This window comes from Triturus cristatus, chromosome 7 (assembly GCF_964204655.1).
Source record: "Triturus cristatus chromosome 7, aTriCri1.1, whole genome shotgun sequence".
NCBI lineage: Eukaryota > Metazoa > Chordata > Amphibia > Caudata > Salamandridae > Triturus > Triturus cristatus.
Window position 1 is genome coordinate 1,849,009,225 of NC_140590.1, and position 14,848 is coordinate 1,849,024,072.

General features: G+C 47.5%; 1 long non-coding RNA gene across 1 annotated transcript in view; it reads left to right on the forward strand.

The window, feature by feature from the left end:
- Positions 1-14,848, forward strand: part of LOC146813430 (uncharacterized) — a 339,990-nt gene that overhangs the window by 86,310 nt on the left and 238,832 nt on the right. The window lies entirely within an intron of this gene.

A 14,848-nucleotide genomic window follows, 5' to 3' on the forward strand; every position in this document is an offset into this window, starting at 1 on the left:
CCTGACAGGACTGTAAGCAGGTACAGAAGCGATGGTGCATGAATGCCGAGCCTGTGACAGGACTGTAAGCAGGTACAGAAGCGATGGTGCATGAATGCCAAGCCCACGACAGCACTGTAAGCAAGTACAGAAGCGATGGTGCATGAATGCCGAGCCCCTGACAGGACTGTAAGCAGGTACAGAAGCGATCGTGCATGAATGCCGAGCCCGCGACAGTACCGAAAACAGGTACAGAAGCGATGGTGCATGAATGCCAAACCCTTGACAGGACTGTAAGCAGGTACAGAAGCGATGGTGCATGAATGCCAAGCCCACTACAGCACTGTAAGCAAGTACAGAAGCGATGGTGCATGAATGCCGAGCCCCTGACAGGACTGTAAGCAGGTACAGAAGCAATGGTGCATGAATGCCGAGCCCCTGACAGGACTGTAATCAGGTACAGAAGCGATGGTGCATGAATGCCGAGCCCCTGACAGGACTGTAAGCAGGTACAGAAGTGATGGTGCATGAATGCCGAGCCCGTGACAGGACTGTAAGCAAGTACAGAAGTGATGGTGCATGAATGCCGAGCCCGTGACAGGACTGTAAGCAAGTACAGAAGCGATGGTGCATGAATGCCGAGCCCCTGACTGGACTGTAAGCAGGTACAGAAGCGATGGTGCATGAATGCCGAGCCCCTGACAGGACTGTAAGCAGGTACAGAAGTGATGGTGCATGAATGCCGAGCCCGTGACAGGACTGTAAGCAAGTACAGAAGTGATGGTGCATGAATGCCGAGCCCGTGACAGGACTGTAAGCAAGTACAGAAGCAATGGTGCATGAATGCCGAGCCCCTGACAGGACTGTAAGCAGGTACAGAAGTGATGGTGCATGAATGCCGAGCCCGTGACAGGACTGTAAACAAGTACAAAAGCGGTGGTGCATAGATGCCGAGCCCGTGACAGGACTGTAAGCAGGTACTGAAACAATGGTGCATGAATGCCGAGCCCGTGACAGTACTGTAAGCAGGTACCGAAGCGATGGTGCATGAACTAATACACACAGGCATAATACACACAGGCACACAATACTTTGTCACTAACCACAGCGTAGGTGAATAAAGTTGCATTTATCAATTTCCTAACCCTAAGATTGATTAATTAGAAATAGAGTCGGTCAAAGCTTCTAAGTCGGTCTGACAACTGACTTTGAGTTTAACCAGTCTAGCTGCTACCTAAACCTGGACAGACTGGTCAGACTCCTAAACTCAAGTGAGTCTGACTACTAAGGCGTTCTGAGTCCTTGGTGCATATATAATCAGATCTATAGCTGCTTCCTGAATCTATAAAAACATGTCTGACTTTAAAGATTGAGAGGCCACTAACAGGAGAACAGATGGACAGACAGACAGACCTACTTTCTGTCTGGACTCAGGGCAGGAAACTCACAAAGTCTTCTGTTAACAGAACACTCCCCTGGATTGGAGGAGACCTGAAGCCCTCTGATTGGTTGTGGGAAGCACCGAAACCATCAGGGAGTACAGGTACGGGGCCCTTCTGCCAGTACTTGGTTCATTGTCATTGACCGTTCATCGGAGGTGATGGAGCACTGGGCCTTACAATGTAATATCTTGGTCCAGTCGTTTTTCCACATTGGTCGTATGGACCATTGATAGCTGACATGAAGCATTGAAAGGGAGAGAACATCAACAATGCATTTCTAGCTTGTGAAGCCTACGCGACTCCACAATAAGGACCAGGAATCACTGAATATGCTTAAAGGGTTTTATTTCGGTCTGCCAATCACTCCGGTATATACACAAACCAAGAATAAGTGCAGTAAATGCAGCAATACAATTGGTAAACTGAAATATCTCAGTAGGTTAAGGCACAACAGACTGACATATCGAATTGTAACAATCACAATTGATAAGCAGAGATAAAAGCAAACAGGTGTTCCATAAAGAAACTTCCCTTCTCTCTCCTAAACATGGATCAAAAATAGGGTTATCTATCAAGGGTCTCTAAATCAGAAGCACAAAATAAGATTCAGACACGTTCTTATCTCCTTCACACCACCAGGGACCAATCAGAACACCACTTGAGTTCATCTACAATATGGATTCAGGGTCACATCGCATTGAACTAACGCTTCGGTTCTCAACCTTGAACAGCTCGCCATCCTGGGACATGATGAACATCAGGCCTTTTTCGACCATTGTTTCTCCACGTTCACTGCCAAGACTCTCTCAGGCCTCTCTATCAGCCGTCTAATACAGACAATAAACCTTTCTCTAGCTAACGTAATTTATGATAATGAACCTGCAAGGATAAGAGAACACATGCTGGAGAAGCAAAATGCATTTCAACTGAGGCCTGTAGCCAGACTAACTTTATTCAAGCATTTAATGTGCGCTTCGAATACATGGTTGCAATACATAATTTGCAAAAGAATACATGCTTACAATACATATGCAAATATAACATGAAGTGTAAGTGTAAACCGTGAATAAGAAAATACATGTCTTCATGTTTAAACTAAACATTACTGCACATATATATATCACAATGGCCTCAATAATGATTTTTTGCAGTGAGGGCAGAGCCGCAGGCATTCCTGCTGTGCTACCCTATGGCGAAAGAAAAAGGGCAGGAATGCGCCATACCTATCAGATATGGTGCATTCCTGTCATTTTCCACTGGTTGGCGCACAATGGGCTGCCCTGCACCAACGCAGGCACCTTCGCACCATGGTGCAAGGGTGCCTGCATTGCAGGGATGATTGTTTTTGTGCAGGAGGTAAACCTTCCTGCACAAAAACAATCACAAGAGGCGTTTTCCTCTTTCTATGTATGCTGCAGAATGCCTATTGCACACCCCTTCAACGCAGAAAACTGTGTTAAAGGGAACTATATTTACAAGGCAGCATTAAGCCAAAAAAAGTGGCTTAGTGCTGCCTGGTAAATATGGAGCAGGCTCCTGCGCCACCGGAGCGTCACAAAAAGTGACGCAACGGCGACACAATGGGCTTTTTTATAAGCCCCCTAGTTTCTTCTGCTAGAGATGAGACCCCATGTGTCGGTGCTGCTGAGGAGGGAGGCTGCCTTTTGTGCTTAGAAGCCGCCTTGCAATGCTAGAGGCAGAGACCCCATGCGTTGGAGCTGCAGTGAGGTGCTTAGCTCTGCTACTTCCATCAGAGGCTGAAGACAACGCTCCAAGGCCCCTACATACCTAACTTCTGGGTACAAGACCATCTCAGACTCTCGTCCATACATTACGTAGTAGCCCAACTCTGAGGGCAATTTTAATTCAATTAATTTCCTTAGCATGTAGTTTTGTTACTTAACCCCTCGAAGAGACCCCTCTCACTCTCTCCCTCCCCTCCCCTAACCTCCTTGTTACCCTTCACCTTGTCACTTAGTTTTTGCTTGGTGTTGTTTGTAAGTTTATCCTGCACATACAATTAATGTTCTATGTAAAGCGCTCTAATACCAGCTGGTAAAGTAGCGATATATACCTAAAATAAGGTATCATAAATGGCTCATCCCGAAAAAACTGACCACCCGATGGTCAGTACAACAAAGCGCTGCAGACCAGTGTTGGACACTCAGAGAAGAACCAGACACAGTGGCCTGTCACCTCCGTGAGACCCTCTTTCTGCAGCTGAGAGTACGAAGTCTAACACTGTGAGAAGAGCCCTGTGTCATTCTTGTGAGCGACACATGTGATGATTGAACTAGATGTTCACACCTCACCCCCACATGCAGGAGTAAGTGTTGACTGCTTGAACCCTGCTGACCCATGAAAAGTCTATGTTTTAAATGGAGCCCCTTGGCTTTTCAGCGAGCTTGCAGCAATATCTGCACACTATTACCAGGGCCCTTGAGTTGTGCCAGACAAATCTACTGTACACCAGCAACAAGCCCCATACTCTTCACTGCTACAACTGTCATGACGGATGTGCAGAACGTAAGCAATGAGAATGCAGAAAGCATGCCGAGCTCGATCTTCCAACGCCCTTTACCCTTTGACCTGTCTGAATCCCAAGCAAAGGGCGCTCGATGGGAGAAATGCATTCAGAGCTTCGAGCACTATCTGCTCGCCACCTGCAAAAACCACACGGATGAACAAGCCAGGGACCTGCTCCTAAACCTGGTCGGCGATGATGTGGAAGATCTGCTCATCACGTTCCCGCCTGACTCAATCACGACATACAAGGGCATAATAAAATGTCTTACCGACAGTTTCGACCACCCCAGCAAATTGTTGACTTTGAACGATACACATTCAACACAGCGTGTCAATGAGCGATACGTTTCTTGATGATTTTGCAATCAAATTTGACAATGAGGCGGCCATCGGGCTGTTCATCATTGAAGGTTGTTACTCAGTCGCCTTTGGCACAAAAATACTGAAAGAAAGACAAGCTTGACAGAATACTGACCATGGCATGATCAGAAGGCAGGGCCTCATCACACGCCATTCATATGGAAAATGGGAAGGCTAGAACCATAGAACAAGCCCATCACATGGCAGGGTGCCGTGGCAGCAAACATGAAAAGCCTACGCCTCCTCCAAAAGACATGAGAGAGCATGCTATCGCTGCACATCGGTGCCTGCCCGGCCATGGACACAAATGCCGGAAGTGCAGCAGGGACAATCACTTTGCGAGCTTGTGCAAGGGTGGACACATCCAACCAGAGAAAAGGTGACTTGCTAGGCTGCGAGCGACTTCCAGTAGAGATGGACAACACACAGAAGCCTGCAGTCGCAACCCATTCACTGACTCTGATGCTGCCTCGACCCGGGGAACCACCAAATGCCTGTACCTCGTGATGGATGCCTCAGCACAGATCCCTGATGCTGAACTTATCCAGCTAGTTGACGAACGGTAAATTAAGAAGACAGCAACGGTGGAGCTCCAGGTCAGGAATCACAGAAGGCAATTTGCACTCAATTGTGGAGCCATGTGCAACATACTGTGTGACTCAGAACATGAGAAAATAAATCACAAACCTCCCCTGTCACTCTTTATGGTTGATGTTTTCATATGGGGGAACACCGGGTAGTGAACGTTTGGAACTTTGTGAAGATGCTCACGGACAAGGTAACATCTGTTAAGGAAGAGGTACATGTTCTACAGTGAAACATTCCAGCTCTGTGTCTGCTCAGCAATTTCATGGCTCAAGTAATCGGCCTCCTGGCCCTGACATACCACATGACTGAGCATCCCATCATCTCAAGAGAGTTCCCATCACTCAACAACGTGCTTGGGAAGCTGAAGGATGCACAAGTCACCCTTCACATTAATGAAGCAGTCAAACCGACGGGTCAGAATCACCTTCAGCTGCAAGTAGAGGAAGAGATAAAGAATCTCTTAGCACAAGACATCATTGAGCCTGCTGATGGGCCAACTCCATCGGTGTCTCCCATTGTGACTGTTCCAAAGAAAAACATGCAGAAAATACACATGTGTGTTGAAATGCGTTTACAAAACACGGCCATTGAAAGAAAACGGAACCCAGGCCCTCACCTAAACGACATGATCAGCTGGCTAAATGGAGCCTGCATGTTCTCCAAGTTAGACCTATTCAAAGGCTATCACCAGCTGGAACTCGACCCACAATCACAGTACATTACCACATTCTCCACTCACCTGGGGCTATTCCGCTAGAAATAGCTAAGCTTTAGTGTGTCATCGCCAGCCGAAATATTACAAGAGACAGTGCAAAGAGTGATAAGGCTGGTAAAAAACTGTTTGAACTAGAGTGATGACATTTTGCTATTCAACCACACAACTGAGGAGCATGACATGGCTCTCCGGGAGGTATGCAGGGCGTTGGAGAAGGCTGGCCTGAAGCTGAAAAGGGTTGTTGCAAGCTCCAAAAGGGTGAACTGGTCTTCTTCCATCACATATTCCCCTGAAAGGGAATGAGACCAGACCCCAGCAAAGTTGAAACACTCAGCAAAGTTTAGCCCTCTGTGAACGTAGCAGAAGTGAAGTCATTTCTGGGACTGGCAAGCTACTGCGCTTGCTGCATCAAAAACTTTGCCACAGTGAGCACCACACTTTGAGAGCTCACAAAACAATGTCGACCATTTCTCTGGAGCTCAGAGTGCGACAAGGCATTTGTGGACATCAGAAATGCTGTCACAGCGATGGATCACCTTGCCTACTTCAACACAGCACTGTGCACAGAGCTACCAGAAGATGTGGGCCAGGTGGGCTTAGGGGCCATCCTTGACCAATACACACCTGAATGGGACTCGCTAAGGCGCATTGTGGCGTACTTATACACACAAGGGAGCTATAGAGGGAAAATAGATCAGGTCGCCCTCCACTCAAAGCAACAAACAAACGCAATTAGACCTGATCAACAAGGGCACTGGATTCTTTTGACTTCCTGAGTGGGACTTGGAATTCATTTTCTACCCCAACAACAATCATATTTCTAAGGTATCGTCCCTACTCACGCTGGCCCTATCTTTTCATTTGTTATAAAACTGACCTTCAAATTAACAGTCACTGTGTTATCCACAAATACCCGCCACTTGAACAGGTGTATTTAAGACATAACATTGTGAATGAATTTATGAAAAAACTGTGAAAAAACAAGATAGCTCCTCACGTGCGCAACACCAACAGAGCTTACTGGTTAATTATCACCAGTTGTGCCCACGTTTTTCATCATCGGACGCGATCTCGCAAAAAATAATGGTGTCCAGAAAACCAGTGAAAAATAGATATGTGTCTGCTGACAACAAAAATAAATCCAGTTAAGTTAAAATTGAGATAGGCCACACCGTCACCAAACCACTTTATTCTGATCTCGTGGGTCTATTCAAAGTAAAGCCAAGCTGCATGCTTGCAGACCATTTAATGATGGGCCGACATGTTTCATTGCCTGTATGTCGTAGAGGCAATTTCTTCAGGGCATGGGGTCTTAATCCACCTTTCTGGACCCTTGTTCTGTACACACAGTGACCGTTAAACGCAAAGAAGGTTCGTTAAAGAAAGGACGTCCAACCAATGACTTATCAATCTCACTTCTTAAAACACACGTATCTTGTATCTTCACACCATAGGGTCATATTTACCGGGTAGTAGCCAAGGCTCCTCGTACCAGCTGACCACCTCGTCACGCAGGAACTCAATTCTATTGTGAGCCCTGTTTCGTTGTTAGGACACTTGTGTTGTCCCACTTCTAAAAAAAAAAGACAAACAGACGTACATGACTGGGTGTATTAAAATGCTGCACCCCCATGTCACTAATGCGAGTACAGCTCTTTATGATTATAGCTACACATTACTGTGCCCTCCTCATGTCCAAATCCTGTCATTAGCATATTACTCGGGCGCGCCTCTTTCTCACTTTCTAAATCGCCCCATCGATGAGTCGCTATTCCGCTCAAAGATGTCAATTTCTGCGCTCACATTGAGTATTTTCAAATGTAAATGGTTACAATTCTGCACCCCCGTGTTACTCATGCAAGTCCAGCTCTTTATAAGTATAGTTACACGTTACTGTGACCTCCTCATATCCCAGTCCTGTCATTAACACATTACTCGGGTGCGCCTCTTTCTCACTTTCTAAATCACCCTCATCGCTGAGTCGCATTGCCACTCCGAGATGTCAATTTCTGCGCTCACATTGGGTATTTACACATGTAAATACCTATTTACACATGTAAATACATATATAAAAATACATATTTTATATATGTATTTTAATAGATGAAACAGATGTAATGTACACTTTTATGGTTGTAACAAACTAAATAAAGTTAAATTGACTGACTGACTGACTGACACATGTAAATGATTTTTCACCCACCCCTTTGCGCATTTCACCTTCCATTCTCCCGTACACCACCATACCTGTGCCCCAGACCTCTTACCGCGTGTACCGCCGGACGAGCGTTTTCTCGTTCCCGTGTGGGTAGAGGATGCCGGTCCTGATTTAAATGGCGCAGTTCGTAAAACCGGAAACACACTTGTTTCCGTATCACTTGATCGCACTGTTCTATGGGGGCCATATTGGAGTGGGGAACTTAAACCATACTTGACTCCTGATGTAAGCAACTATTGTAATTCTCTTGTGAGCTGTCCCCTAATGTTGTAATATTTTCCTAAATAAACAAACCAAGCGCCTGTCTCCTTTACAATATACGCCATACAGGAACCATACCATTACTTCCCAATATGATATCTCACATGTATCACATGTGTAGGCATCTGGGGCTAATTCTTGTATCTAGCTGAACAGTCCAGAACTTATATTGAAAACAGATCCTTATGAATTTGTTAATTAGTTCTATCTGCAGCTGAATGTTCTGGGACTGTTATAAAAGCACGCAGCCTGCAAGCATTTATTGGATAAGGGAACACGCAGTATTACCACCAATTTGATTAAAAAGTCTTCCAGAGGATTTTATTAAAAAAACCTTATGCAGATACCGTCTACTGATCAAAAGAGCAGTTGTGTGATCCATATCAGGGCCCTGATACAATCACTCACACGCTGACCTTATTCCACTCAATATAATCGTTAAGGCCAATCTGGTCAGCCTTCTCCAAGAAAATCCAACGGGCCTCCCTTTTGGATAATATTTTGTCAATATTATGGATGTCTCATACCACTTTCTCAAGTACCACCCAAGTTAGTGATCTAGCATCATGGTTCTTCTCTTTAACATGTTGTACTAGCCTTGTCGTGAGTTTTCCTGCTCGGATCGTACTCAAGTGCTCCTGAATCCAAATCTTGATTTTTCGAGATGTGAGCCCTATATAATGCAATCCATATGAACAGGTCAAACGGTAGATCACATTCACCGTATTGCAGTAGCATCGTGGCGTACGCCAGCAGAAGTATGATGGAAGTTGAAAGGGTGTGCTCTCAACCGGAGAGGGCGAGCCTGGTAGTTGTGTGGGCCTGCGAGCACAACCACATGCTCATCTATGGGAAGCCATTCACTATGTGGCAGATCATCAAGCACCGGTATAAGGTAACTCGAATCCAAGAATTCCACCGTGTATTGAGAGGTGGGGGATTTGCTTGATGTACTAAGACTTCAAAATTGTCCACAAACCCGGGAAGGAACACAACTCTGCAGACTACATGTCACAATACCCCCTGCCGTGTGCAAAACAGACAGTCTCCATGCCTGAAGAATATCTCAACTTTGCTCTACGACAAAACACACCTGCTTCAATAACGATGGAAGAACTGGCACAACAAACAATGTCAGAGGCTACGCTGGAGGCAGTCAAAACACTCATACAACAACAGAGGTGGAGACATGTGAACCATAACAGCCCAGTGAGTGAAGGGGTCAGGAGAGAGGAACTACTTGAATTCAAACAAGTACAGGAATAGCAATGCGAAACAGAGTGAGGAATACTTTTTCGAGGAACCAGGATAGGGATGTCCCACACCCTTCAGCGGCAGACATTAGCACTGCACATGAAAGTCAAAAGGGAATGGTGGCCACCAAGTAAATGCTTGACTGTCTGGTATAGGACATTATCAGATAACAGGAAGGCCATCCAAACCACAGCAGCTACGCATGTCTCACCTCCCTGATGCGGTGTGGTTGACTCTGGCCGCGTACGTCTATGGACCTTTGGACGCTGGTGTCTACCTGTTGGTTGTCAGTGACGAGCACTCTTGTTTCCCCATAGTGTGCCAAGTGTGGTCCACATTGGCAATGGCCGTACTACCAGTCCTAGATGATATCCTTGCAGCGTGGGATGCCCCTCTGATACTAAATGCAGACAAATGAACCCCCTTCTCAGGAGAAACATTTCGCAAGTTCAAGACCTACCGGGGGTACACCATCAGAAACTAACACCCTTTTGGCCGCAGGCCAATGGTATGGAGGAACGATTCACGGGAAACATTAAGAAGGCTGTCGAAAGAGCAAAGCTGGTGCAGATCGACCTCCAGGCAACCCTTCTCAATGGGTATCAAACTTTGCAAATTTTATTACTCCCTACTATATGTCATCAAGCAATTTTTCCCTGCTGGGTGATCTAAATCTACACCTAGAAGATCCCACTATCCCCTCATGCTCTAATCTGTTGGAAGACCTAGCTGCACTAAATTTGTTCATAATAAATTCCAGCCCTACTCACATAGCGGGCCATTTGTTGGACCCCATAATATCCAACATCAGGGAACTTACGTACATTGCCACCGTACCTTCTGGCTGGTCCGACCACCATCTCATTAATTTTAGCATTACTTTTCCACCCTCCCCCAGTTTGGAACAAAACACTGATGTCACTTTCAGGAAAAATTGGAAGTCAGTCGACATCGATGCTTTAAATGCGGCACTAAAACATAACCCTCCAAGCCTAAACTCCAACATGGACCGCGTAGCAATTGAAACACAAAACTGGCTAACAAATGCAGCAAATAATTGTCTGCCCTCTACTCGCACCAAAGGGAGTAGGCATCGTCCTCCAGCCCCATGGTTTAACGACAGCCTTAAAATAGAAAAATCAAAATGCAAAGTACTAGAACGCAAATGGCGTAAAAAGTACGACCCTAATGCCAAAAGAAGCTATCATGAAGCCAGAAATCATTATCATGCTGCCTGTACAAAAGCGAGAGCTGCTTTTGTCTCTAAAACAATTATCGAAGCAACTAACATGCCTAAAACTCTTTTTTCCAAAGTCAAGGAATTGGCGGGCGCACATACTACAGCTGTTGCACCCCCACTAAGCACACAACAATGCCAGGCGTTAGCTTGTTTCTTTACTGAGAAAATCGATAAAATTATCTCAGACATCAAGACAAAAAATTCTGATCCTGACCCTCCCCCTCTTTCTGACCCATTTTTGCCTCAACCCATTGCTCTGGCTGAAAATTTACTGGAAGCCTGGCCGACTCTTTCATTAGAGAAATTGAAAGGAATCCTAAAAACTGTTAAATCCGGCTCCCCTAGGGACCCCATCCCTATTAAAATTATTAAAAAATTGGATGACCTGTCTTTGGAAATCATTGCCAATCTCTTAAACTTATCCCTCGATCTCGCCACTGTCCCAGCCTTATGGAAGCATGCCATGGTGACACCCCTTTTGAAAAAGCCTACTGCAAACCCAGAAATACTGGCCAATTATAGACCTATATCTCTGCTCCCTGCTTTTTCTAAATGTCTTGAGAGACACGTACACTCTACTTTAGCCATTTTTGCAGAAGAAAATTCCCTAGTCCATCCTTCGCAATCTGGCTTCAGGGCTGGTTTCTCGACTGAAACCGCCCTGTTAGGTGTCACTGAACACATCAGAAAACTTCTTGACCAAGGCCAGACGGTCGCACTTGTGTTATTGGACCGAAGTGCGGCGTTCGACACCATCTCTCATGAAATGCTTATTAAAGAGCTATATACAAATGGTGTAAGAGGAAAGGCTCTGGATTGGATCAAATCCTTCCTGGCAAATAGAACCTTTCAGATCGCATCTGCACAAGCCGTGTCAGACACCCTACCTGCATCACATGGAGTGCCTCAGGGGTCCATCCTGAGCCCTCTGTTTTTTAATATCTATCTTAAACCTCTGGCAGAACTTGTTGAAAAGTTAGGTCTAACGCTTATGAATTATGCCGACGACACCCAAATCATTTTTTCCCTATCTGAATCTTGTCCCCACTCCCCGTCGTTACTCAAGGAATGACTATTAAAAATATTGAACTGGATGACAACAAACCAGTTAAAATTGAACGGCGACAAGACGGAAATACTGATTTTGGGTAAGGATCAAGTTCTCTGGAACCCTGCACATTGGCCGGACCAGATGGGCACCTTTCCTACCCCGGTGTCCCATGCTCGAAATCTGGGCTTTATATTGGACAATGCCTTATCCATGGACAAACAGGCCAGCAAAGTAACCGGCCTTTGTCTCACCATAGCTAAATGGTTGAGGAAGATCCTGTGGATGTTGCCAGTGTCAACGCAAAAGACCGTAGTCAATGCCCTTATCACATCAAGGCTTGACTACGGCAACATCCTCTATCTGGGCGCAAATAAATCTGTGATCGGACGACTACAGGTAGCGCAAAACGCTGCGGTCAGACTCCTTTGTAATATTCCGAAGAACTCTGGAGTCTCGAACCATCGTCGGAATCTTCATTGGCTCAGGATAGAGAGCAGAATCCGCTTCAAGGCCCTGAACTACATGTTCAGAATAAAAGCAGGAATAGCACCAAAATATCTCCAATCTCTTGCCTGCCTTTATACGCCCAAGAGAAACCTCCGGTCACAGACAGCAGCCTGTTTCTGCATACCAAGGTTTAAACGTGCAAGAACAGGTGGCAGATCTTTTGCCTATCTGGGACCCTCCCTGTGGAACACGCTTCCCTCCGGTATCCGGAAGGAAGAAAACTACTGTAGGTTCAGAAAGCTTGTAAAGACCTGGCTGTATAAACAATAACCACTTAACAGTCACCTCCTTCTCTGTCCTCAATCTAGCTGTGTCTAGGCGCCGGGAAACCCTTTTTGGGTAGCTGTTGCGCCCTATAAATTGATAAAATAAATAAATAAATAAGATCTCTGTCGGCTAAGCACTGTGCCAAGTGCTCCAGGACTAACACAACACCCCACACAGCACCACTGGGCAGTGCCCATTTCAACTGGTACTGGGACGAAAAAGCAGGGCCTGGTTGCCGCAGCGGAAGACAACGCCCCACCAAAGCCCAGTGACATTGCCGCACATGACCAGGAGGCTAAGAGGAAAATGAAACAACAAGCTGACATGCGCCGTCACGCTACGCCTTCCAAACTGAGACCCGGAGACCTGGTCCGGGTGCGCCAGCGCCAAGTACGAAAATCAGACAGTCATTTCTCCAGTCGGTCACTGAAGCTAATGAGTGTCAAAGGGCCAATGATCACAGCAGGGGCGGCGCTTACTCCATCACCAGAAACAGCTCTCACTTCAAAGAGCTCAGAGTGTCAGACGATGATGAAGGAGATGAAAGAGCAGGGGCTGAAAGGAGGCCTGAGAGCAACTCAGTGGCAGGGCCGCTGATGCCAGCTCCTCCAAGTGGTGATGGATCCCTCTGTGTTGAAGCTGGGGATGAAGACCGAGGCTGTGGAGCATAGAGCTCACGCCCAACCAGAGTGTCTCGGAAGCCCAGACAACTAATTGAAGAACTATAATGCATGGGACGAGACACAATAGTGATCTTGGAGGCAGATATTGATTCTCTCTCTCTCTCTCTCTCTCTCTCCCTCTCTCCCCCTCTCTCTCTCTCTCTCTCTCCCCCCATCTCTCTCTCTCTCTCTCTCTCTCTCTCCATTTCTGTAATTGGGGAATGTGTTCATTTGTCACCATAGTGGGAAGATGTCGTAATGACCGAGTGCACAGTGGGCACTAGACCCTGCGCAGGGGACTAGACACTGGGCACCACTTCTGGTCAGCTCAGCAGGGGCAGGAACTGGTCACCACACACTGCCGAGGTGGACACGAGGCAGGAGAACCAACATACCAAGACTGCAAGAGGGAAAAGAATAAGGAAGCCTTGTACTCACAACTAGCCTCCCTGTGTCCCTCTTTTGGGGCGGGGGGCAAGAGGATTCGACAACTACGTCTCTCAGAATGCATTATATTGTTAAAAAAGAACCCAGGTCTAACAACTTATACCACTGATGACACAGATTTATTAGGTAAGCTTTGGGGCATATTTACTACAAATTGGCGGAGCGCAGCGTTAGCCTCCTTGGTTTAATGCCGTGCTCCGACACTTCTGAAATTGAGGGCTGCACCATATTTACAAGTATATGGGGACATCTCCCTCCCTCCCTCTCTCTTTGGGGACATCTCCCATTCTTCCCTCCCTCAGGGACATCTCACACTCCCCCCTCCCTGGGAAACATCTCCCGCTCCCCCCTCCCTGGGGGACATCTCCCGCTCACCCCTCTCTCCAGGAGATCTCCTGCTCCCCCTTCCTATGGGGACATCACCTGCCCCCTCCCTCCTCAGGGACATCTCCCACTCTCGCCCTCCCTTGGGGACATCTCCCACTCCCCCCCTCCCCCAGGGATATCTCCCACCCCCTCCCTCCTCAGGGGCATCTCCCACTTCCCCACCTTCCTGGACATCTTCCGCAACCCCCTCCCTCAGTGACTTCTCCCGCTCCCCCCCACTCAGGGACATCTCCTGCTCCACCTCCCTGGGGACATCTCCTGCTCCCCCTCCCTTGGGGACATCTCCTGCTCCCCCTCCCTCGGGTACATCTCCTGCTCCACCTCCCTGGGGACATCTCCTGCTCCCCCTCCCTTGGGGACATCTCCTGCTCCCCCTCCCTCGGGTACATCTCCTGCTCCACCTCCCTGGGGACATCTCCTGCTCCCCCTTCCTATGGGGACATCTCCTGCCCCCTCCCTCCTCAGAGACATCTCCTGCCCCCTCCCTCCTCAGGGACATCTCCCACTCCCCCTCCCTTGGGGTCATTTCTCACTCCCCCCTCTTTTGGGGACAACTTCTGCCCCCTCCCTCAGGACATCTCCCGATTCCCCTCCCTGGAGACCTCTCCCGCTCCTTCCTCCCTGGGGGACATCCCATGCTTCCTCTTCCCTCAGGGACATCTCCCACTGCCCCCTCCCCTAGGGACATCTCCCACCCCTTCCCTCCTCAGGGACATCTCCCACTCCCCATCCTTCCTGGATATCTCCCGCTACCCCCTCCCTCAGTGACATATCCCGCTCTCCCCCTCGGGGACATCTCCTGCTCCTCCTTCCCTGGGGGACATCTCTCGCTCACCCGTCCCTCGGGCATCCACAGGGCAACACTACCCCTCCAAAGGTGGAGGTCTATCAGTGGATGAAAAGAGGTGTCAGGTCTGTCTCTGGGCAGTAGAAGAAATAGGGGT